The 23,710-nt window shown below is 41.8% G+C and overlaps 1 long non-coding RNA gene across 1 annotated transcript in view; it reads right to left on the reverse strand.

Moving 5' to 3' along the window:
* Window positions 1-266: 266 nt before the first annotated feature.
* Window positions 267-23,710, reverse strand: part of LOC120638247 — a 70,602-nt gene continuing 47,158 nt past the window's right edge. The window contains exons 4-5 of the long non-coding RNA XR_005659808.1: window positions 1,740-1,904; window positions 267-554 (exon numbers count right to left, since the gene is read on the reverse strand). This is a non-coding gene — a long non-coding RNA (uncharacterized LOC120638247). The remainder of the gene's footprint in view (window positions 555-1,739; window positions 1,905-23,710) is intronic.

Genomic DNA, 23,710 nt, shown 5'->3' on the forward strand with positions numbered 1-23,710 from the left:
TAAAAGGCACCAGATGTATTTCTCTACAGGTAGAGTTCACACTTAGTGAACTAATCCCCGCTCTGCCACTTGTCTGCTGTGTGACCTTGGGCAAGTCACTTAACTTCTCTGTGCCTCAGTTACCTCATCTGTAAATTGGGGATTAAGACTGTGAGCCACCCGTGGGACAACCTAATTATCTTGTAACTACCCCAGCACTTAGAATGGTGGGTGGCATATAGTAAGCGCTTAACAAATACCATTGTAATTATTGTTATTATTCAATATTTATGCATGAGTGGTTTTATTTTGATGTCTCAGTCCGCAAGGCAAATCATCCTTTTGCAATTTTCCATGCTTAAAAAAAAGTGATTGGTTGATATGTAGGCATAATGCTGAGGAATACAGTGATAAGCTGCAGCATTATGAATTAAATACCACATGGTTCAATATCTCTATCCAGGAGTCCAGGGTGTTAATCACAGCAAGGTTGGTCCGGTCATTCAAAACCTAAAAAGAAAGCAACCCTGGGCACCCTTGATGGACCTGGTAATGAAGAACACCTGCTGAGTGACCTGAAACAAAAGTAAAAATATGGGTGATTAAACACACTTGCCAAACAACTTTTAAGAGCAATTTAAAGTCAAACAAAACACTGCAGAAGCTTTGAACTGTAGGAAACAGATGCCTTCATTACTGTGACATGCATTTCCACCCAGCAGGTCTATGGCCTGAAATCCGGTCCCCTCACTCCACTGATGAAGAATCAATGTTCACTGCTGTTCGGGAGAAGCCAGTAATAATAATAATAACCCTTTTGTATATAATTTCCTAAACTGCGGTTGTTAGGCATTTCCTTTACATCGTCCTGTCTTTTCCTAAAACAATCTGCCTTGGGGATCCTAGTGTGGGTCAGTTCTCATATGTGGCTATTTATGCAAATATTTGCCCAAGGACCAGTCTTTTTTAAAATCCAATCATTGAACTACTATCATCTGTCCAGGATTTTATTAGCTGTTATCATCAATACTTCAATCATTTCCCAATCACTGGAACAGTTATGCTGATGGTTAGAATTCACTTAGTTCAGTCATGTTCTACATATTTCCATATAAATTAAACTGTAATTCCTTGTTGGTTAATGTACCACTATGTTCATTTCATGCTTCTCCCAATTTCCACCATCCTGGATTTCCTCACACACATAGACAAACACACACTCTGGCCCCGCACCCACTGCTCTCTGGTACACACTGTCTCTAATTATTTCCCACGGGAAAGAAGGGGTATTGATGGTTCACTACCTGGAAGAAGCATGAAAAAAAATCACCGTAAGGAAATAGAAAATACCTTAAATGTCTAGACCGTCAAGATCTGAGCAGAAATAATTGCCAGTGGCAGTTCTATGAGACGTTTAATAGAAATTCATCCATTTGGGGTAAAATCTATAAAGACCCACACAGGACCACATCCATTATTAACATATTCAAGAAATGTTTGATAACGGCTTCTAGGATTTGCCTTCAGAAAGTTGCAAAATTTGCCTTTCTGAAGGCCTTTACATAGAGAAGGAACTAAGAAGTACAGAAGATGTGGTTGTTTAAAAGAGCACACTGCAGGAGCTACTTGGGCTCACATTCAATAAAGTTCAGCATCTGTGCCCAAAGGTGACGTGCCAAGTCATTCTGGCTAGCACATTAGCCTCTGGCTTGGCTCAGGGCACTGACACCCACGCTAAGGCCCATGCTCGGCTCACACACTTTGTGCTGTACTTCTGGACTCCATACAGCTTAACCACCACTCCAATCTTCCACTGCTGTCTCTTCTCCTTCCTCTTCCTCCATCAGCTGATCTCCTTTTCCTGCCTTTCCAATGGTTTTCCATTAGGGTCAGGGATGGTGGCCAAATTTGGAACTGCTTCAACCCTTGAGGAGACAACAATTATATCAAGACACATAGCCTAATGAGAATCTGGTATACCCGCTTTACCAATGGAAAAAATAATCATAAAAAATAGTGATTTTGTTAAGTACCTACTATGTGCTAAACATGTGCTATGTACCAGGTAGAGACAAGATAATCAGGTCCCTTACCCACGTGGGGCACCCAGTCTGAAGAGCAGGGAGAAAGGGTACTGAATCACTATTTTGCAGTTAGGAAACTGAGGTACAGATTTGCTCAAGGATATACAGAAGACAAGCGGGGAAACCGGGGTTGGGACCCAGGTCCCTTGACTCCCAAGCCTGAACTCTTTTCACTAGATCAAGCGACTTCTCTATAAGGAAGCAATCAATCACTTGCATTTATGCTTATAATGAGAAAGTGGTCAGGTCTGTTGGGCTAGTCTGGAATAATCTTTATGCAATGGAGCCACCTCAATCCAGAAACAAAATTTCTCTAAAAGATTCATTTCAATTAGGTATAGCATTCATTCAGCACTTACTCTATGCTAAGCACTATGGTAGACACAGGATAACCAGATCCATCACAGTCCCTGTCTGATACACTGTTCACCAAAAAAAAGAGATATAGACAGTAGGCATCTTAACACCATTTTACACATGGGAAAATTGTTTGAGACCCAGGATGATTAAGTGACTTGCCCACAATCACATACAGCAAGCCAATGGCAGATCTGGGAAGGAAATTCTGCCTTCCAGTGAGTCAATCAGTTGTATTTTTTGAGAATTTACTGCATGTACTGAGTGTCTAGGAGATTAAAATAGAATAGAGTTGGTAGACATTCCCAGGTCCACTAGGCCATATTGCCTCCAGTTACAATCTCTTAGTTATACTTCAAGCCAATTAAATTTAGTTCATTAAGACCAAAGAGGGTAGACAGGATGTAACAGCCCTGCTTGTCTGTGAGAGGTCAGCCATGACTCCGGGACTGATGTATCCTGGGGGAATGGAGGGCTTAACGTGAAAACAGCACTCCTGCTCCATTGGACACAGTGCTGCAACTAGAAAATATTTCTTACCCAAAGCCCTTGACAACACACGCATTATGTGGAGCATGCAGCCTTACTGATAAATGTCACAGTCGAGGTCAGAGGCCTGGGCCCCTCTCCAGCTGGGAGCATTACTCCCTGCTGGCCAAACGGACCCCCACTGCTGCTGCCATCGCAGAATAATTTGTCATAACTGGAACGGTGGCTCCGAGACTTTCTCTGTACCACAGCCAAGTTCCAGCCCATTCCATATTACTTCTTTCACTGCTTAAACATTTCAGTATTTGCTCTCTATTTGATGTTTCATGAGTGATCTCACATTGGCATTCGAAAATTAAGGTATGAGGCCAGGAGTGAAGTTGAGAGTAGAGTCCCGGAAAAAATAGAAGTCTCTGCTGTTAATGTTCATAGAGATATGGAAATCATGCCCTTACAGATATGAACCCAGATAAGGCAAGACATAAAGGCAGGTTGCTGACAGAAGATCCTTTTATTCAGTGTTTTTTGGGAAACAATGTAGCCTAGCACAGAGTGCAGACCTGGAAGTCTGAAGATCTGGGTTCTAATTCTGGCTCGGCCTGCTGGGTAACTCTGGGCAAGTTGCTCAACTTTCCTGTGCTTCAGTTTTCTCATCTGTAAAATGGGGGTTCAATACCTGTTCTCCTTTGTACTTAGACTGTGAGCACCATGTGGAAGAGGAACTGTGTCCAGCTTGATTATCTTCTATCTATTCCAGTGCTTAGTACAATGCTTGGGATAAAATAAGAGCTTAGCACATACTGCAATTATTATTATTACCAAAATCATGAGGAGTTTTGAGCTAGTATATTCTCCAGGGTAAGTTTAACTATCTAGGGATCCAAGCCAAATATCCCTATCCCCTCTCCCTCTTTAGGTCATGCAATGGGACTATTTTCAGTCATGGCACAGGTATGGGTGTGGTAGTTGGTGGTAGTGCCGGCCCCTACGGACATTTTGAAGCTAGTGGACCGTAGGCTGCAGTCATAATTTTAGGATCCCTGGGTACCCACAAAAGGGTGGAAAATGGAGCAAAGGAACACAAAAGAGGCTACTATTGAACTCTTCTAAAGAAAGTTGTCACAAAGAAACGGAGACCATACACAGGGCAAAAAAAAAAAAATACACACAGAAATTGTCTTGCTGACCTTGTATATTTATGTCTTTAGTGGAATCCCTAGATAATAAAAACTGAGGTATTTGTGAAATACTCACTATGTGCCTAGTACTGTGCTAAGTCCTGGGGTAGACACAGTACAATAAGATCAGGCAAACATAGACCCTCGCTCACCCAGATCTTTGGAAGAACTCTGCTGTATTGCACTCTTCCATGCACTTAGTACAGTGCTCTGCACACACTAAGTGCTCAGTAAATACAGTTGATTGACCAGGGAAGAAAAAGCACAAAGAGTTGAGAAACCCCTGATTCAATATGAAGGTAACATTGCTAGTGGAATTCCAGACCCGCAGCCCACAGTTTAGGGCAGGTATTTTTAGTGGGCCATTGCTGCATGTTAATGCACAGGTTTATATCTGATATTTATGGTATGTAGTTCTGGGGCTGATCCCATATGTTGGCCTGGGAGGCAGGGGACTGGGGTTCTAATTTCTGCTCTGTCTCTTGTTGCTGTGTGACCTTGAACAAGTCATTTGATATTTCTGTACCTCAGTCTTCTCATCTGCAAAATTAGGATTAAATACCAGTTCTCTCTCCCTCTTAGACTATGAGCCCTATGTGGTAAAAGGACTGTGTCTGACCTGTTTAGCTCATGTTTACCTCAGCTCCTAGTGCTTGTCACATAGTAAGCACTTGACAAACACCACAACGATTATTTGAGTCACCCTTTGGGATGTGATTATGGATGAAACCCACTCTCACCCCTGGGTTTTACATTTAACCTGAAAGTTCAATGAAATTCCTCCTTGGGGTGTCATTCCCACATGCTCCTCCTTTCATAAACCTAGGTTTATCCCTGGCTTTCACCTCCTTTAATGTTTGACAGCAACACAAAAGTGCCTAAGGGTTGAAGCCAGGATACTTACCTTGAGCAAATAGAAATCATTCATAATCGTGGTTCTCTGGAATTTGCAGTGTCTATGGAACTTGCAGGTTTCCTGGGTTTGTGAACTATATTGACATATAAGTGTGAAGCTGAGCTAAATATCTGGAGGAATAGAATTACTTGAGGACAGTCCTAGGAAAATGGCTACAGATCTTGGATGCTCATCCCAAAGATCAGGAAAATAAAATGGCAGAAATTCACTTTTAGCTTTTGGTGTGATTTAAAGACACCTGCTATTTTCCAGCCTGGAATCCTCAGTCCATAAGCCATATTTCTGTTTTAATGCCTAATATTATGTCAGGGTCCTCCTTAAAGGGTATAACCCCTTTTGGGGGGGGGGGCAGTGAGGGAGGAGGGGCAAGGCGTAGGTGAAAGGTTCAGCTTCAGTTTATCATTGAAAAATCCTGTTGGATGATTTCTGCAGATGAAAACTGCCCAAGTTACTCTAATATTACAGTGCTCCTCATTTCTTCTGGATAGAAACTGCTTTTCAGAAAACAGAAAGGGATCACAGCAGAACTCCCACATCAAGTGTCAGCTCAGTCTGCAGTTCTGTTGGGAGAATTCCCTGTGATCCCACACAGCTAGGGAATCAGTGGCCCGAGAGTCCTGGTGCTGACTTCTGTACATTCATCCAGATCCAGAGGCCGCAATAAACTACCATCCAGTCTATAAGTTTCTCATTTGACAGGTTCTCTGCATTCATTGTATCCCTTGGGAAAATGTTCACTTTTCTTCTTGAATGAACATCTGCATTTTGTTACTTCTTGCCCTGGTTTCCCTCTTTCACCCTCTAACCCTCATTTCAACCTTCAGCTTTTCACTGCTATGCTAGGGTCACAACAAAAACCATTTCTAAACAAAACCTTGAAAATCACCCCATTGTAAAATAATAAAAACCAAGATGATATTTAGTCTTCCTTGTAACCCAAATAGCACTTAATCTATGTAAATGTTCTGTAAAAATTTATCTCAATACGGCTATAGCATAACCCCAATTTTTAACAAACATTGTCTAATAGAAGATGTAAATGGTAATGATCACTCGTCCAATGTTCACAAGAACACTATACATACTGAAGGGTGTATCTGCTGAGTAGGGCCTTATCGGTTAACTTTTTTAAAATAAGAAATAGTTCCTGAGTTTTTAAATATGTCCACTAAGCAATTTACAGGTACTATATTACATGCCATAATTGCCTGAACTAGCAGCAAACAACCCTGAAAATTCCTTATAGCCTGCTGACTCACAGTTAAGCTGTTTTTAGATTTTTTAAAAGCCCAACTTAATCATGATGTAGGGAAAATTTGATAAATGTGTTCTTACTCATATTTCCAAGTAGCAAGTGGTGAAAGTGATCTGGTTCCTACTTTTCTGAATAACTGTACTTTTTCTTGCCAAAAGGATCTCTAATCATCCTTGCCTACTTTTTACACAAAAATATAAGTTAATTTCCTTAAATCACTGGTCATGGGGCAAAGTCCTTTCCCTCAAACCTAGTTCAAAATGGAATCTCTCCCGGGTGCAATATTTATTATCATCAATAATAATAATAGTGGTTAAGCACTTACTATGTGCCAGGCACTGTACTAAGAGCTTGGATGGATACAAGCAAATCAGGTTGGACACTGTCCCTACCTTACATGGGGTTCACAGTCTCAATCCACATTTTACAGATGAGGTAATTAAGGAACAGAGAAGTGAAGTGACTTGCCCAAGGTCACACAGCAGACATGCGGCAGAACAGGGATTAGAACCCATGACCTGCTGAATCCCAGGCTCCATTCACTACGCCGTGCTGCTTCTCCAATTATTATTATTTAATCACTCAGGAATGGGCTAAATAGTGGCCTTAGCTGACCAATTCAAGATCACATAAACAGTTACAAAAGAGGAGTTAGCAGACCAATCATAGTCATTTCCAAGACCAAATCTCCTCTACAGTAGTGTAGCTGACTATAGTAAATGAGTGAAGAAGAATCCACTACATGTTTGGATTTCCTCTGATGGACAGGTGGGTTGATTTATTTCCTACTATCTCCTTCCTTTTCCCTAAATTTCCGAGCCATCACAATAACACGTGTACAGACCTGTGGCCATACATTGTGCATCTCCGACGTCTAAAGATTCTTTACATAGCTAAGGAAATGCTGCCAAACAGCAATCCATTCTCAATGCCTGTGCTCCAGATGTGGCCATAGGACATTCTCGTGTTATTCATCCACATAATATGTTTCTGTATATATTTTACCCATCTCATTTCCCTTGTATTTCCTGACCCAAAATACCCCTTCATGTTTCACTCTGCTACTTTGATCTGTGCTGAGATCCCTTTCTATTGATTCAGCATCTAATCTGCTTGAAAATCTGATTTGAAAATAGCCCTTCCTCATACTCTGTCCATTTTTCTTGTTTTCCTAATCCTTCATAAAGTACTTACTTTATCACAGCTATCCAACTACTTTTTTCCCTTTGAAATACAGTTTGCTTTCTCCCCTCTTCTTAATAATTACACCTGGAATTTAATGTAATTTCAGAAGTTAGCCCTAAACAAAATGTCTTAGGCAAATAAGACTGCAGCTTCAAACTAATAGGACAAAGGACATTTTAGCTTGAGTCTTGGCTCCACCTTTCTATCACCCTATTCACTGGGATAAATCATCAAACCCTTTCAAGTAACTGATACTCTCTATTTTCAAACTTTGCAAACCTCTCTCCACTACTCAAAATCCCCCAGTAGTTGCCCATTCCTCTCTTTATCCAACAGAAATGCTTATTTGCTTAAGAATACTAATCTCGCCTTCTTCCTTATCCACTCTAGCCTTCCATTACCCCCCAGCTCACACTCATCATTCCTCTGAACTAGGTTAGCCTACTCACTGGTACACATTCTTGTTACAGTGCTCTGCATGTGGTAGTAATAATAATTACGGCATTTGTTAAGTGCTTACTATGGGCGAAGCACTATTCCAAGTGCTGAGGTAGATGCATGGTAATCAGGTTGGACACAGTCCCTGTTCCATATGGGATTCACAGTCTTAATCCCCATTTTATAGATGAGGTAACCTAAGCACAGAAAAGTGAAGTTACTTGTCCAAGGTGACACAGCAGACAAGTGGGAGAGCCAGGATTAGAACCCACGTCCTCTAACTCCCAAGCCCCATGGTCTTGTCACTAGGCCATATTGCTTGATTGACTGATGTATATTGTTACCTATTCCACTATTGAAAAGGCCTTAAACTTGGCGACACTAGGGTGACTCATTATCAGTCTGCTGCTTCTGGAAAATGTGGCTTTTTTAGCATTTTTCACGGCATTTATGATTTGGCATTTTTATGGTATGGTACCAAGTACTGTTTAGGTAGCAATTTCTTGATTTAGATAGTAATTTCTTTGCCAGCAAGTGCATCTATGAGCCTAGGCAAAAAGTAAATGTAATTCATTTTAGCTCTGTTTTGTCTGTGGACATCTTGGATTGTCATTCATACTTGGTGTAAGATTTTGGTCTCCTCCAGGCTTATTCAATTTATGCTACATAGACTTTATTGACTACAAAACAGCTCGTACTCTTTGGCTATGAGAGTTGAACGAGTTAGTAGGCATAACATTTGTTTTATTGATCTGCTTAATCAGTGTCAACCACAAGCCTTATTTACATGAATTGGCAAGGGAAAATAGACATGTTTGAAGGAAGAATGGTAACTATTGCTGATTGATAAGTCAAAACAAAGCAACAACAAACAGGATGGGTGGGGGGAAAAAACTAAATACATACTGAAGCACAACTTCAAGCACTGTTGGGTAGCTGAGGAATGGTGGGAAATATCAAGGCAAACCAGTGAATACAGTTAGAAATGAAGGAATTCTTTGAGCAAATATGTAAGGCAGCCAGTGAACCTATGCGATAGAGTTGTGAACAATGCAAGCAGCATCCATTTGTCCCCCGAGTGGCTGGGGCCACAAATCAAAGGTCAGTTTCTGTGTACATAGGATGGGAAGGACTGATGGTCACACAACAGCCTTTAGAGATAACAAGCACCATCACAGGGTCAGATATGAAAAACAGTGATAGCGTGGTAAATCTGAGAGTAGTACTTGATCAGGACCTACTTCAGAGGGCTGCTCTGCTATTTCTGTCTATAAAATGCTTTGAGTTTACTTAAAAGGAAATTATTTTAAATAAGACATAAATGTAGATGTTTAGATTTAAAATGTTCTTTCATTTTCAGGTGCAAATGCTGAAAAAGAAAGTAAAGAAAGTTATCAATGTGTGTGTTTATAAATGGCTGTGTGAAGAACAAGATTAAATAAATGATGAACAAAAAGTCATAAACCCTGGAATTTAGTCTCATGTCTGTCCCTGATTGCTTGGTGTGTTAAAAGAACAACAACAACAACAAAAACATTTTAACTCTGTTCTGCCATTATCCTTTGAAGCAGTAAAGTAATACATTCAATATACTTACTATTCCTCTGGTGTCTTAAAAGAGTTAATGTACTTTCCAAATGAGTTCTATTTAGTCTTAGGGATTATTTTAAGGCAAAGGAAGGATCAACATTACAATATCTACAGTAAACAACAGGCAAAGCGACCCCTTACATCACTGTGTTTTAATTAGAATTTTTGAGATCATTTATCTTTGAAGTGAGGGAGGTGATAAAAGCATTTTGCTTTTAATTGGGCCATTTCCCTTTGAGAGAGTAGGGGGCTGACATATAAACAGTCTAGGATTTAAACCAGTTTGGTTCTGATGTGCTGATAATTTTGGGAACCACTAGCCCCAGGAGCAAAAAGAGGGGTTTGTCTTCCATACACTCCCTCCAGGTAATCCACATGCAGTTTGACCTTTCATGTAAATAGGTGGAGGAGAACTGGCAATGAAAATATTTATTAATGAGGATGAATGATCATCTGTAGGTGTTTTCTCTCTCTCTCCCAAATGAAGCTAAGAGTGAGGAATACTACATACTTTATAGAGAGCTGCTAAAATAACCTTTGAGAAAATTCCATCTTTAAGTGATGGCATTAGCTTTAAAATATTTTGCTGATATTTCAGAATCACTTCATCTAAGGATTCCATAAAGTTGTGCAAAAAATGACCACTCCTCTATCACAGCAGAGAAGAGCTGTCATTGTTGCTCCTGTGACAAAAATGATTAAACAAAAGGACAGATAAGTGATTATACTCCAAGTTGCACAATCACTTGAAGGCCACTGAAGAAACTCCTGAATATTGATTCTTGACCTTGCTTTAACATCCTGCCTAGCCCTCCTCCTGAATGTTAAAATGAAGAGGTACAGCATAATTTAGAAAAAAGGAAAAGACCTAATACATTTCACTCAAATACTCAGGAGCCTGCACAGGACAGCCTGCAGTCAATGGGACTGTTTTGCAGCTCTGTGTGGTCTAGCAGATTAGGGCCAACAAAGGTAATCTTAAAATAATCTTCTTTCAGTTCTGAGCTGTGAAGTTTTATGGCAACACACTTCACATCCTAGTAAATATGACACTCCTATTTTATCTTTCACCTGCTCTTCTATGAACCACCGTAAGCCACTGAGGGTGATTCTGGAATACCTATTTCAGGGTCTCCCTCATGTTATTGCAAATCATTCCTTCTTTATCTCTATGTCAGGCAGGCAACTGAATGATAAATGTATAATTAAAATGACCCCCAATCTAAGGAATTGCACCCCAGAAAGTCTAGAGGCATGCGTATGCAGTTCAGTTAATACTACTATACAAACAACTTCTGAAACCACAAACGCTGTTTATCAGGAGACCTCAGAGTGCTGATATTTACACCAACAGGCAAATTAAAGCTATCAGCTGCATTGGATCGTGGGAAAGAAGTTTTTATAATCTGATTTTTAAAAAAAGAATTTAATGTTTTCGGCCACATAGCAGATACTTCTGTTCTATGCATTTCAAAAGGGAGGAGAAAAAATATCTCTCACACTTCAAATTCATAGGAAATAATCAAAATATGTCTGTCATTATCATGAACTTTTCATTCATAAATCATTCATTGCCGGATGATATTAGGGCAGAAATCACCAAAACAGAAATGTTAATAGCAACTGGTGTTGATACAGAAAGTTGAAAGTATGCTCACATGGTAGGTTCATTTCTGCAGAGGAAATCCACTCAGTTTTTCCAGGTCAAACTCCCTGATTCAACAGATGGATGGTCATCAGGTGTTACTGAGTTTTCCTTTCCTGCTGCATTTCTTACTGAAGAATGCAACATGTATGTCCTAAAAAACCTTGTCCACACCCCAGGGGAATGTATTCCTAACGTTAACACTCCTAAAAAAGGGTTCAATATATTTCTTTAAAGCAACATGACTTTGTGGAAATTCTGGGAAAGAGTGAAACACCTGGTGCAGATTATATGGTTACAGATATATTGTTCTTCTGAAGGTCTAGAATCGATTGTGGCCCTTTGATCTCTGAGTGAAAGGAATTTTGTAACCAATGGATATACAATATTTCACTTAATAAAACAAATATACCCTGATGCTCTTTAACATTTCTATTTTGTTATGAACACTATGAAAGGATGAAACAGAAAATATTTTTCCTTGCCATTAATTGCAACCAATTCAATGCTCTTTTTTCAAAGGCCTTTTTTTAACAGCCTAAGGGAATGCATATGGTTTCTTTATAATTTAATGTAATTATGCCATAACCTGTAATATTCAGTGTAAAAGCTTTGCTTCCCTGCATGAAGAATTTTTACAATGTTATAAGTCCTGGAAATAATGATCAGGAAAAAAAATTCCAAAGAATATTCTGAATTCTTCTTTCTTTCAGGACAAAACAGAGATGATACTGCCCTCCTTTCCCCATCCAACCTTTCCCAGAAGACCTTGGTTTTTCTGAAACATGTGGATAAATGAGGCCAAAAATCTCCTCTAAGACCTGAATTATCCAGGTAATTTGCTGATGTTCTGACCTTGGTCACTAATGGCTTTATTTCTGAAACTACAGGGTTGGTGTAGTCATTATTTATTATATGCTGGCTCCTCTGTTTTACTTTAAGCATTTGATATTCACTGCTTCCTCAGCCCCACAACATTATTTACATGTCTGTAATTTATGTATATTAATATCTGTCTCCCCTTCTAGACTATAAACTTGTTGTGGGCCGGGAATCTGTCTAGCAAATCTGTTGCATTGTACTCCCAAGTGCTTAGTACAGTGCTCTGTACCCAGTAAATGAATACCATGTATTGATTGATTGATCGATTTACAGATCTGAGTTAAAATGACTTATTCAAGGTGAAAAGGCAAATTGGTGGCCAATTCATGATTAGAATTAATAGGCTTTTCGTTTCCAGGCTATTGGGGGAGTGTGTTCATGCCTGCATAGGTAAACAACACATAACCCCCAGGACTGCACATTTTCCTGTCTTCTTGGTTTGCCTACCCTTTCTCCTCCCCTTCCCTGTATCTCCTTCTCTCTCTCTTTTCCACCCTGGTGAACTTCAAAAGCTTTAGTGATTGCCACTAAATGCCTCTCCAAGAACATGGTCTCTCGGGACTTGAAAAGTGAGGCTGGCCGATTCACAAGGACAAGTTTTCTTACCTGATTTTTGGAAGTGACTGACCTGGAAACTCACAAAAGAAGCCCTTCTCTGCCAAGTTAGGCATTCTACCCTGATCTTCACAGCAGTGTAGTAAAAGCTTTACACTCCAGAGACTGCTTGAACCTGCTGTTTGGTTGAAATGGCAGCCATTTTTTTGCATAGATTCATTGGCTTCAGCCAGATTTTAATTCACAGTGGGTAATGGTAATGCATATATCACCAGAATTAGGGATAAACCTAAGGTTTCTTAAGTTTATCCCTAATTATGGGGACTTAAAATGTTCCCCAGTTAGTCAAGTTTCCAATGACCCATCCAAAATATCAGAGAAGGCACCATAATGAGGTAAAATGCCTCGATTGTCCTGAACCTATATTAAAGTTTTACTTGTAGATGTGAACTCTACTTCCAGCTCTGCAGCTGGTGTGTATAACCTTGGGCAACTCACTTAACTTATCTGTGCCTCAGTTTCCTCATCTGTGAAAAGAGGATCAAATGCCTGTATGTGGGATAGGACTGTGATCTGATTTTCCCATATCTATCCCAGTGCTTAGCCCAATGTGTGGCTCACTGTTAGCACTTTATAAGTACCATGATCATTATTAATGCTAATATTTCATTTATAAAATAATAAAATATGGTTTAACTGTGTCCATTCCCAATCTACAAGGGATTCAACTGTCCAACAAGCAAAGAGATTTCACTAAATGAGAAAAAATCCTCAGGATTCTCCTTTACTTTTTTATGGTGTTTGTTAAGCACTTACTCTCTGTCAAGCCCTGTACTAAGCACTGGGGTAGACACAAGATTCATTTATTCATTCATTCAATCATATTTAATGAGCCTTTACTGTGTGTAGAATACCATCCTAAGTGCTTGGGAAAGTACAATAAAACAATAAACAGTGACATTCCCTGCCCACAACCAACTTACAGTCTAGTAGGGAGAAGACAGACATCAATACAAAGACATAAAATTACAGATTTGTACATAAATCCTGAGGGGCTGGGAGGGGGGAAGAGCAAAGGAAGCTAGTCAGGGCAATGCAGAAGGGAGTAAGAGATGAGGAAAACTGGGACTTAGTCTGGGAAGGCCTCTTGGATGAGTTGTGCCTTCAATAAGGCCTTGAAGTGGGGGAGAGTAATTGTCTGTCGGAATTGAGGAGGGAGGGAGTTCCAGGGCCAGAGGCAGGATGTGGGCTAGGGGTTGGCAGTGAGACAGGTGAGATCGAGGCATAGGGAGAAGGTTAGCACTAGAGGAGCGAAATATGCAGACTGGGATTTAGAAGGAGAGAAATAGGATGAGGTAAGAAGGGACAAGGTGATGGAACTAGCTGCTTATTTTATTAAGAAATTTGACACCATCAGGTGTGAGCTCCCTAAAATTGCCCCTGTCCCTCCTCAGTCCCTCCCCCTTCCAGTCCCCTCTTCAACTCTCCCATCCTTCTCTGGAATATCTCTAGAGGAGATCTCCTGCCTCCTCTCAAAAGCCAGCCCCTCCAGGTGTGTATCCTACCCCATTCCTTCACACCTTATCAAAATTCTCACCCCCTCCCTTCTTCCTTCCCTAACAGCCAACTTCAACTGCTTTCTCTCCAATGGCTTCTTCCTTACTGTTTTCCAACATTCCCATGTTTTCCCTTTCCTAAAAAAAACTCCGTGACGCCATGACTCCCTCCAGTTATCACCCCATCTCCCTCTTACCATTCTTCTCCAAACTCCTTGAGCGAGTTGTCTACAGCCTCTGTCTCGAGTTCCTTTCTTCAAATTCTCTCCCTGATCTCTTCCAATTTGGCTTCTGTGCCCTTCACTCCACAGAAACCTCCCTCTCAGAAATAATCAGGTTGGACACAGTCCATGATCCATATGGGGCTCATTTTACAGCTGAGTTAACTGAGGCATAGAGAAGTTAAGTGACTTGCCCAGGGTCTCACACAGCAGACACACTGCAGTGCCGGGATTGGAAATCGAGTCCTTCTGACTCCCAGGCCCATGGACTTTCTCTTAGACCATGCTGCTTCTCTCCCTTTTTTTAATTTGCTGTTTTCTGCAATAAGACATTCATTTCACTTGCCTTGCTGTAAACCTCACAAACTTCAGTGGGGACCAGATCCATTTAACAGTCATCTGGACAAACCTTACATCCCTTTCTTCAGTAATAATGAAACCAGAATGCTTCTGTATAATCAGCGTGGTCATTGTTTAACCGGCAGACAATATGCGGCAGCAAAGTTTACATTGTCAACCTTGAGATGGTAGTGGCCTTTCCCTAATTTACACAGTCCAAAGCATAAGTTGGGAGGGGTATTATGATAGCCCTTTGAAGATCGGAAATGACTGAAAAAGTTAATCTTTAAATGGGAGGAAAAAAATTCAATAAATCTATTCCTGTTGTTATTTCTGAGGCAGCCAATGGAGGAAATAGGTCAAAGTAGTCTCTTTTGCAAATTAGAAATCAGGGCATTTATCCGTCTCAACCTTTCTACAACTTTGCAGGTTCACTGTGGGAAACTAGGTCTAATTAGAAGGGTGATAATGTGATTTGATAATCATCAATGATTACAGCACTTTAAGTGCATTGATTACCTCTCCCAAGTTACATAAAACACTTAAAGGCAAACCTTGATAGTGCACTAACTTCAGTACTGTTAAACCTATATAAACTCGGGGCTCCACTCTCAGTAGGATGTAAGACCTCGGAGTAACATGTTGGGAAACTCACATCATTAAATACTTTTAGATGAGGTGGGATGGGGATTATTAGAAGTGGAACCACATCCTGCGTGGTTTCTTTTGGGGTTGGGGAGATCCACTTCAGAGTTCAGCAATAAGCAACCATCGACAAACAGCAAGTCGATGGTATTTAGAGCACTGACCTAAGCCCTGGGGAGACAATGAGAGGTAGTAGATATTCAAAGGCACTTAAAAAAATGATACTATCCCTGCCTTCAAGGACCTAAGGAGCTAGAGGAATTTACAAACTAAGCATCGAAACTGAAGAGGGAGTTGCCTGGACTTTATGGTGGGGAAACTGAATGGTCACTGTATCTCTGCACTCCAGGCCACAATGATTCCAAATAGAATGAGGTGATTTGGGATATTTCTGTTCCAAAAGTGTTGTGATAGGGGAAAAACTTCATTGCTTTTAGAATAAAGAGAATGAAGTTTGGTTGTTTGGTTTTTTTCCCAGAGTCTATATTTGGTTAGGGATTATATTCCAAAATCATAAAATGCCAAGGCTAAATCACAAGAAGTGATCCCCTTTCTCCCTTCAGTCCTGGTTAAATGCAAGCCATCCAGCTAAAGGATGTGAAAAGGAGGTCTCTTCAATTCTTGAATCACTCAAGGGAAATAGATTCCTTTGGTGATGTGTCTTAAGTCAGACTGGTTATTTGTATATCTCTAGACTTTAAGCTCGTTGTGGGCAGGGAATGTGTCTACCAACTCTGTTATATTGTACTCTTACAAGCGCTAAGTATAGTGCTCGACAACACAGTAAGCACTCAATAAATACATTTGATTGATTTTTGCCAATCGAGAAATAAAATATTAAATAATTAAAGAAAATGTCTAATTCCTAAGTGGGAAACCACTTTCTCTATTTCCTACTGGGGTCCAGTAATAGAGGCAGTAATCAGGTAGCACTTCGTCAGAACAAGGTAATAAGGAAGTGATAAAGGAGTAGTGACAGAAGGTTTACCCACTTAAGGAGGATGATGAGTTCAGAAACTTTAACTAAAGGATGGGATATTCTGCACCCTTCCTCTCTCTCTCTGTCTCTCTCTCTCACTCTCTTTCTCTCTCTCTCTCTACACCTACTGGCATGCTGCATTCCAATCGTCTCATGAAGGTAGTTGCCTGCCCTCTTTTTAAAAGCTTCCCGAGTTGATACATTCTCACAACACATTCCCTAGTCTCTTCCCTAGTCCTCTTCCCTAGGAAGTTATTCCTAATGCCTAAATCCTTAAAGCCTTCCAACTGCTTTATCATGTAGACCAAGATGCACCCACAGCCTAGGATTAAATTCAATCCATACTATGCATACAAATAATAAAATTTAAACCTTAGAGTGAATGGGTGTGTGGAGGGTGTGCTATCAATGCCAGCTAATCACAAAGTCCAATTTGTAAATGATATGCAGTATGGGGAATTCATTATCACTACCGTTAAGCATATTTTTTATTATATCAAATTTTAAATAAAGGACCTAGGAAGTGTATCCCCTATTTCGCTGCTTCTTTATTTGTTCCTTCTCCACCTCTTTCTTTTTAGAATACCAGATGCCTTTGTGACCTTTGGATGTTCCTGCAAACTACCATCATTTTTTTTTTTTGACTACATTTAGATCTCCAAAGCTTCAAGCCAGCCCGAAATCTGGCAATTTGCCCTCTCTAGTCCTTCCTGAGCACCAGTTGCAGCCACCAATTTATGGAAAACAATGCTACATCATTTTTGAAGGCTACTTGGATTATTTTAGTTGCCTTTAAATTAAAATTTAGATGCAATGGATATTCACTGCTGGTTAAAAGGGAATTCAGGGCAGAGGACTCATTCTTTGGAGTCTCCAGTTTGCTGTGAAGAACAATAGAGGGGTAATTCATTGAATGGATCCTTCTGATTGAAAATTCCTGGAGGGCAAGGGACTCCATCATTTCTAGGGAAGCAGCATGGACTAGTGGATGGAGCATGGGCCAGGGAGTCAGAGGGACCCAGATTCTAATCCTGGCTCCGCCAGCTGCCTGCTGCGTGACCTCGGGCAAGTGACTTAACTTCTCTGTGTCTCAGTTGTCACATCTGTAAAATGGGTTTTAAGATTGTATGCCCCATGTGGGACAGCAATTGTGTCCAACCACTCAGCTTCTATCTATCCCAGAGCTTAGAAGAGTGTTTGACACATAGTAAGTACTTAACAAATATTATTATTACTATTGTTGCTATTATGGTATTATAGAAAAAGAATGTCTCTATTCCAGCAGGACAGTTTTGAAATTTGGGGCAAATGTTTCAACAGGTTTGCCTCTTCTAGTGGGCATTCATTATTTGATCCCTGGACTATGAAGGAGCCCTCTTTTCTGAAGGCAAGAAGAATAGTGATTACCCACCTCCAAACTCTACTGCCCCCATCCTTTTAAGTGGCAGCATGTGAAAAACCACTTGTTCCTGGAATTCCCATCCTGAGTGTTCCTTGGAAAATCTCTTAGTCACCCGGGTCTAAGTATTTCTACTCTGAGACAAAGTTTAAGATGGGAGCCAAACTGTATGTTGGTTGAGCTAGAAGATTGAATGAACTGTGATATTCTTCCCATATTTATTCCTCCCATTCTATGGAAAAGAGAGGGCCACCTTGATACTGGCCACGAATAAGAGATCCTATCCATGATCCAGATAGGCATGGAAAGTGAAACACTGCCAATTCATCTCTGTATTGCTTGGCTAGGAGTAGCTTAGTGTACCTGCTTCACACCAAAGTGGATTTTCACTTATTTGCATTTCACTTTAGTTTTCTGTATAAATAAGATGCACAGTTTCCGGTACTTACCAAGTCTCATTACACTTTCAGTTTCCTTGCAAAAATTTGACTACAAAGAAAGAATGTGTTTAAGGTTTTGAAGTTGACCTTGAAAGATTGTTCACAAATACATGAATGTCCTATCCTGAACATTAACACTTTCCTCATGACTCACACAGAAAGTTAAACAATAAAATAAGCACAGGCCTTATTAAGATTTTGTTTAACATGCGTGAAGAGCCTATTAATAATATTTTTCATTTTAATCATTGAACAATATTGTTCCTATTATTAGATAGGCAGAACTTTTTATTTTCATTTCCATCAGTAATTACATATTTGTGTTACATGCTGCATTTGGTAGATATAACACCTTTGAAAAACTGAATTAACCTTCCCTTGTTAAAGATTGTAGGCCAACTTTTGACATTCTACTTCATTAAAGGTAGTTTGATGTAAATTTCTAGAATTCATTTCTAAGGGCCTTAAAGCTTCAGAATCAGGCACTTAGGTATTATGCATTTGGATGAATTTGATATGTATTTAGTATTCATTAATTCACTGGTGAATATGAATTCTAACTTTCTACCACCGGTGCCAGGGCCTATCAATTATTACTAATTATAGTACTGCTGGCAATCATCAATTTGTACTTACATAGTGTTTTTCTTCTGAGGAATTGAGAATGCTTTTCCAACCCTAAAACATTACTTTTTAAACCAAGCAGTATAATGGAAGAATTAGAAAGTATAGTGATTTCACATAAAGACCGTATTTACTTCGAGCTGCTGTGAAAAACCCTAATGTTCCCCTTTAGTTTCTGTATATAGCAAAGAAAGAGTCCTTCTCAAGAGTCAGTTCGAAAACGTGCCAGTTTCAGTTCCAGTTAGTCACTCTTCTCCTTAGAATGAGGTACTTCAACGAGAGAAAAGAAGACTTTATGCTAAGAGGGGAATTCCTGTATTTATTACTGCTAAAATCTTTGCCAGATATGCAGCTAAAGAGTTAGGCTATAGTTTAAAATAACCTAGGACACTTGTTATACTTGCGAGATTTCTCAGATAGTTTGGCAGCCTTAAAGCAGTGATGGCCAGGGCCTTGGAAATGACTGTTGGCAACTACTTTGCCCTGCAAACCCATTACCCAGTGTTTTCAACTCCCTATCACATTGTGTCTTTACTTCCAAAAAAACCTGAATAAACTCAGTTTTCTTGTTATAAAGAATGTGCTTTGGAACACTTATGAGACTTAATAACATTTCTGCCTTGAAATGACAGAAGTAAAAATTTGTCAGGGAAGGAGAACAGTTCATGGGTCGAACCTGAGTTTGAGGCAGGAATCAATTTACTTCAGCAGATGCGCCCCGCACCCCAGGATCGTCCCCTCACTCAACCCCCAGGCGACTGTGGTTTGGAGGAGGACCTCAGCACTAGAGACTCCTGGGAACAGACTCTGGTGGCAGCAGTGACAACAACAGCCCCACCTGAAGCAGTATGGCCTAGTGGAAAGAGCACGAGCCTGGGAGTCAGAGGACCTGGGTTTTAATTCCAGCTCCACCACATGCCTGCTGAGTGACGCTGGGCAAGTCATTTAATTTCTCTGTGCTTAGGTTACCTCATCTGCAAAATGGGAGTTAAATCCTACTCTTTCCTACTTAGACTATAAGCTTCATATGGGACAGGAATTGTATCCAACCTAACTTATATCTACCCCAGTGCTTAGAAGAGTGCTTGGCACGTAGTGAGCATTTAACAAGTACCATAATCATTGTTAATTATTGTTAGTAAGATTAGGGATTGGGAGGAGATAGAGAAGCAGCAGTGGGGGAGGAGCTGGAACTATTATGCGTTGCCTATGTTTCTTCGTTCAGAACTGTAGCCTTGTGCATTTGAGTGTCTGTTGTTGGTTGTCCCCAGTTTGCACCTTCTCCACCCTTCTTTCTTTGGGTCTTCATTCTTCTCATTTTCTTTCTCAAAAACTTAGACCTTTGGTCTGCCCTCCCTAAAGCTTCACCCACCTGAACCCTGCCAGTCCCCACTTGTAATTTTTTGTAAAATACAGTCACCCCCACATCTTTCCTCCCTTCCCAATAATTGCATATAGGGAGCCTGGGGAAATCACCAAGGGCTTTCAAGGTTCATACAAGTTGGAAATGGTGAGGTGGCATCTTTTTCTGCTGCTCCTCCCTCCACACTCCCTTTGCAGCTTTCCCCTCCCCGGCTACCAATTTCCCTAATTCAGGCCTCCTCCCTGACCAGTCCAGGTCTCAGGAAGCCAGGATCTCAAGCTCAACTTCTCAAACATCCACAGTTCTTCAGCAGGGGAAAAAGACCTGTCAAAGAACCATCCTAGTCTATCTCACCTAACATTAGCCATTATTTGCCCTGGGCAGTAAAGAACTTGCAAAACAGAAGGGGTGGTAAACCTTCAGATTGAATCATAAATTATAAACTCAGGCCTCTTCTGCTTCTTAGTGGTTCCAATCTGAGATGGCAGAAATTTGGTCTTTTAATTTGTAGCAAAAACAATTACTATTATTATTATTATTGTATTTGTTAGATGTGTAATATCTGCCAAATGCCAAGCTAAATACTGAGGTAGATAGACTATGACTGGATCAGATGCAATCCTTCCCACATGGGTCTCAATGGTCTAAGGGAGAGGAAGAACATATATTTTAGTTCCATTTTTCCAAATGAGAAAACTAGGGTCCAAAGAAGTTAGCAGGAGAGTAACAGAGCTGGGATTAGAATCCAGGTCTCCTAAATCTCTGTCCTGTCTTCTTTCTACTTGGCCATGCTGTTTCTCACTTCTGTTCTGCAGACTCCATGTTCAGTGCTCTCAAATCCCACAGTACCATTTCAAGCCCATCTTGGTCCCACGGGGAAGCTGGGTTCCAAGACGTTCATTTGGACCTCTAAAGCCTCTACAGTAGCATAACAGAAGTGGTTGACATTTGTAATTTTCATCTCTTATAATGTATCAAAGATTATGGTGCCCTAAGTAATTCTCAATTGTTTTAGAAAACAGCAACACCAAATTCCTAAACTGAATGAATTTTCCTTGAGACCCAACAGTTGGCCAGGGACGAAATGGCCTTTTCACAGCATCCCTCATTTAGGTATCACTCTTAGGGAAGTTATTTCAGGCCTTTCCATCAGAAGATTTAGTAGGAGAGAAGTTTCCGATCCCTCGGCCAGGCTGTGCTTCATTTTGAACAGGGAGATGTGCTAGGGCTTGCAGCCTGGGCCCTTCCTGATGACTGAAATGGCTTCTCTTGGAGTCATTTCTAGAGGACAGAGTGGACAGAGAGATGTTTTGCAAAGAGAGAGCTCCCTATCCCAACCTGCTCTGCCAGGCCTCCCTACTCCAGTTTCTTCATTCATTCATTCATTCATTCAGAGTATCTCCCAATAGCTCAGTCACTGCCCGTTCACCAATCTTGGCTTGTCCAGAAGAAGAGCCAGGGTCCTCCCCAACCATGCCAAGGCTGGGGCTCTGCCACCTGGTGATCAGGCTGACCCCAAGCAAGCCCCGGCAGGAAGGAAGCCCTGTGGGCCGGTTGGTATCACATCCCCTCCTTCAGCTCCACCCTCTTCAGTAATCAAAGCCCATGATTTAGAAATAGAAAGACTCTAATTTATAAATGTGACTTCAAGCAACAGGTGATGAGGTCCAATGGTTACAAACCAGCAATCCGTGAATCTAGACCCTAATTCATTCATTCATTCAATTGTATTTATTGAGTGCTTACTGTGTGCAGAGCACTGTACTAAGCACTTGGAAAGTACGATTCCATCCTTGACTTATGGAGAGATGCACAGAATATGTAAACTCATCTTTTATTGTCTCTGTTTTCTCTTCTGAATAGTGTGAAATACTGTCCCATTCCCTTGTCCCACAACACATAATGGGAAAATGACCTTTTCCTCTCTCGCTCTCTCCTCCTCCTCGCCCTTTCGGAAACGTGGCTCTCTCCCGAAGACACGGTCTCCACCGCCGCTCTCTCCAGCAGAGGCCTCTCCTTCTCCCACTCCCCCAGACTCACCGGTAAGGGAGGAGGCGTCGGCTTCCTCCTCTCGCCCCGTTGCCGCTTCCGCACTATCCCTCCTCCCCCCCCCCCCCTCCTTCGAAGCCCATATCATTCGCCTCTACCACCCCTCGAGTTACTTGTCGCTGTCATCTACCGCCCTCCCGGTCCCACCTCCGACTTCTTCAACCACCTTGACCCCTTTCTCACCTTCCTTCTCTCCTTCTCTCTGCCCACTCTGAACCTTGGAGACTTCAACATCCATATGGATGTACCCGACGACTCCTCTGCCGCCCGCCTGCTATCCCTCCTCGACTGCCGAACTCCTCCTCCACCATACCGCGCCCACTCACCGACTCGGTCACACCCTCGATCTCGTCATCTCCTACCGCTGCACTATCTCCTCTCTCACCAACTCTGAAATCCCTCTCTCTGACCATAATAGCATCTCGCCTCACCTTGCCGCCCTGTCCTCTCTTCCCACTCTCGATGATCAGGTCTCCGCTCTCAACTCCACCCTCTCTACTCATCTTGACTCTCTCGCCCCCCTTTCCCTCCGCCGCTCTCGCTCCACTAACCCACAGCCCTGGATCACCTCCTCCGTCCGCCTCCTACGCTCCTATGCTCCAGCTGCTGAGCGCTGCTGGCGAAAGTCCAAGCACCAAGCCGACCTCACACACTTCAAATTTATCCTTTCCTGCCTTAACTCTTCCCTCTCCTCCGCCAGGCAAAGCTTCTTCTCCTCCCTCATCGACACCCATGCCCGTCACCCCTGCCGACTGTTCCGGACCTTTAACTCTCTCCTTAGGCCCCCTGTTCCTCCCCCTCCCCCATCTCTCACCCCCAGTGATCTGGCCACCTATTTCCTCACGAAAATCAACACGATCAGGTCTGAGCTCCCCAAAGTCACCCCTCCGCCTCTCCCCTCCCCCCCACCAACACCCCCCCACTTTCCCATCCTTCCCTGCAGTATCCTCAGAGGAGATCTCCCCCTCCTCGCAAGTGCCACCCCCTCCACCTGCGCCTCGGACCCCATTCCCTCTCACCTTATTAAAACCATCGCCCCTGCCCTCCTACCTTCCTTAACTTCTATTTTTAACCACTCAATCTCCAAGGGCTCCTTCCCCTCTGCCTTCAAACATGCCCACGTCTCCCCCATCCTAAAAAAACCTGCTCTTGACCCCACTTCCCCCTCCAGTTATCGCCCTATCTCCCTACTACCCTTCCTTTCCAAAATCCTAGAACGAGCCGTCTACAATCGATTCTTAGAATTCCTTAACTCCCATTCTCTCCTAGACCCCCTCCAATCTGGCTTCTGTCCCCTCCACTCTACCGAGACTGCTCTCTTTAAGGTCACCCATGACCTCCTTCTTGCCAAATCCAATGGCTCCTACTCCATTCTAATCCTCCTTGACCTCTCTGCTGCCTTTGACACTGTCGACCATCCCCTCCTCCTCCATACCTTATCTCACCTTGGCTTCACGGACTCTGTCCTCTCCTGGTTCTCCTCTTACCTATCTGGCCGGTCATTCTCGGTCTCCTTTGCTGGAGCCTCCTCCCCCTCCCATC

This window comes from Ornithorhynchus anatinus, chromosome 3, assembly GCF_004115215.2.
Source record: "Ornithorhynchus anatinus isolate Pmale09 chromosome 3, mOrnAna1.pri.v4, whole genome shotgun sequence".
Lineage (NCBI taxonomy): Eukaryota > Metazoa > Chordata > Mammalia > Monotremata > Ornithorhynchidae > Ornithorhynchus > Ornithorhynchus anatinus.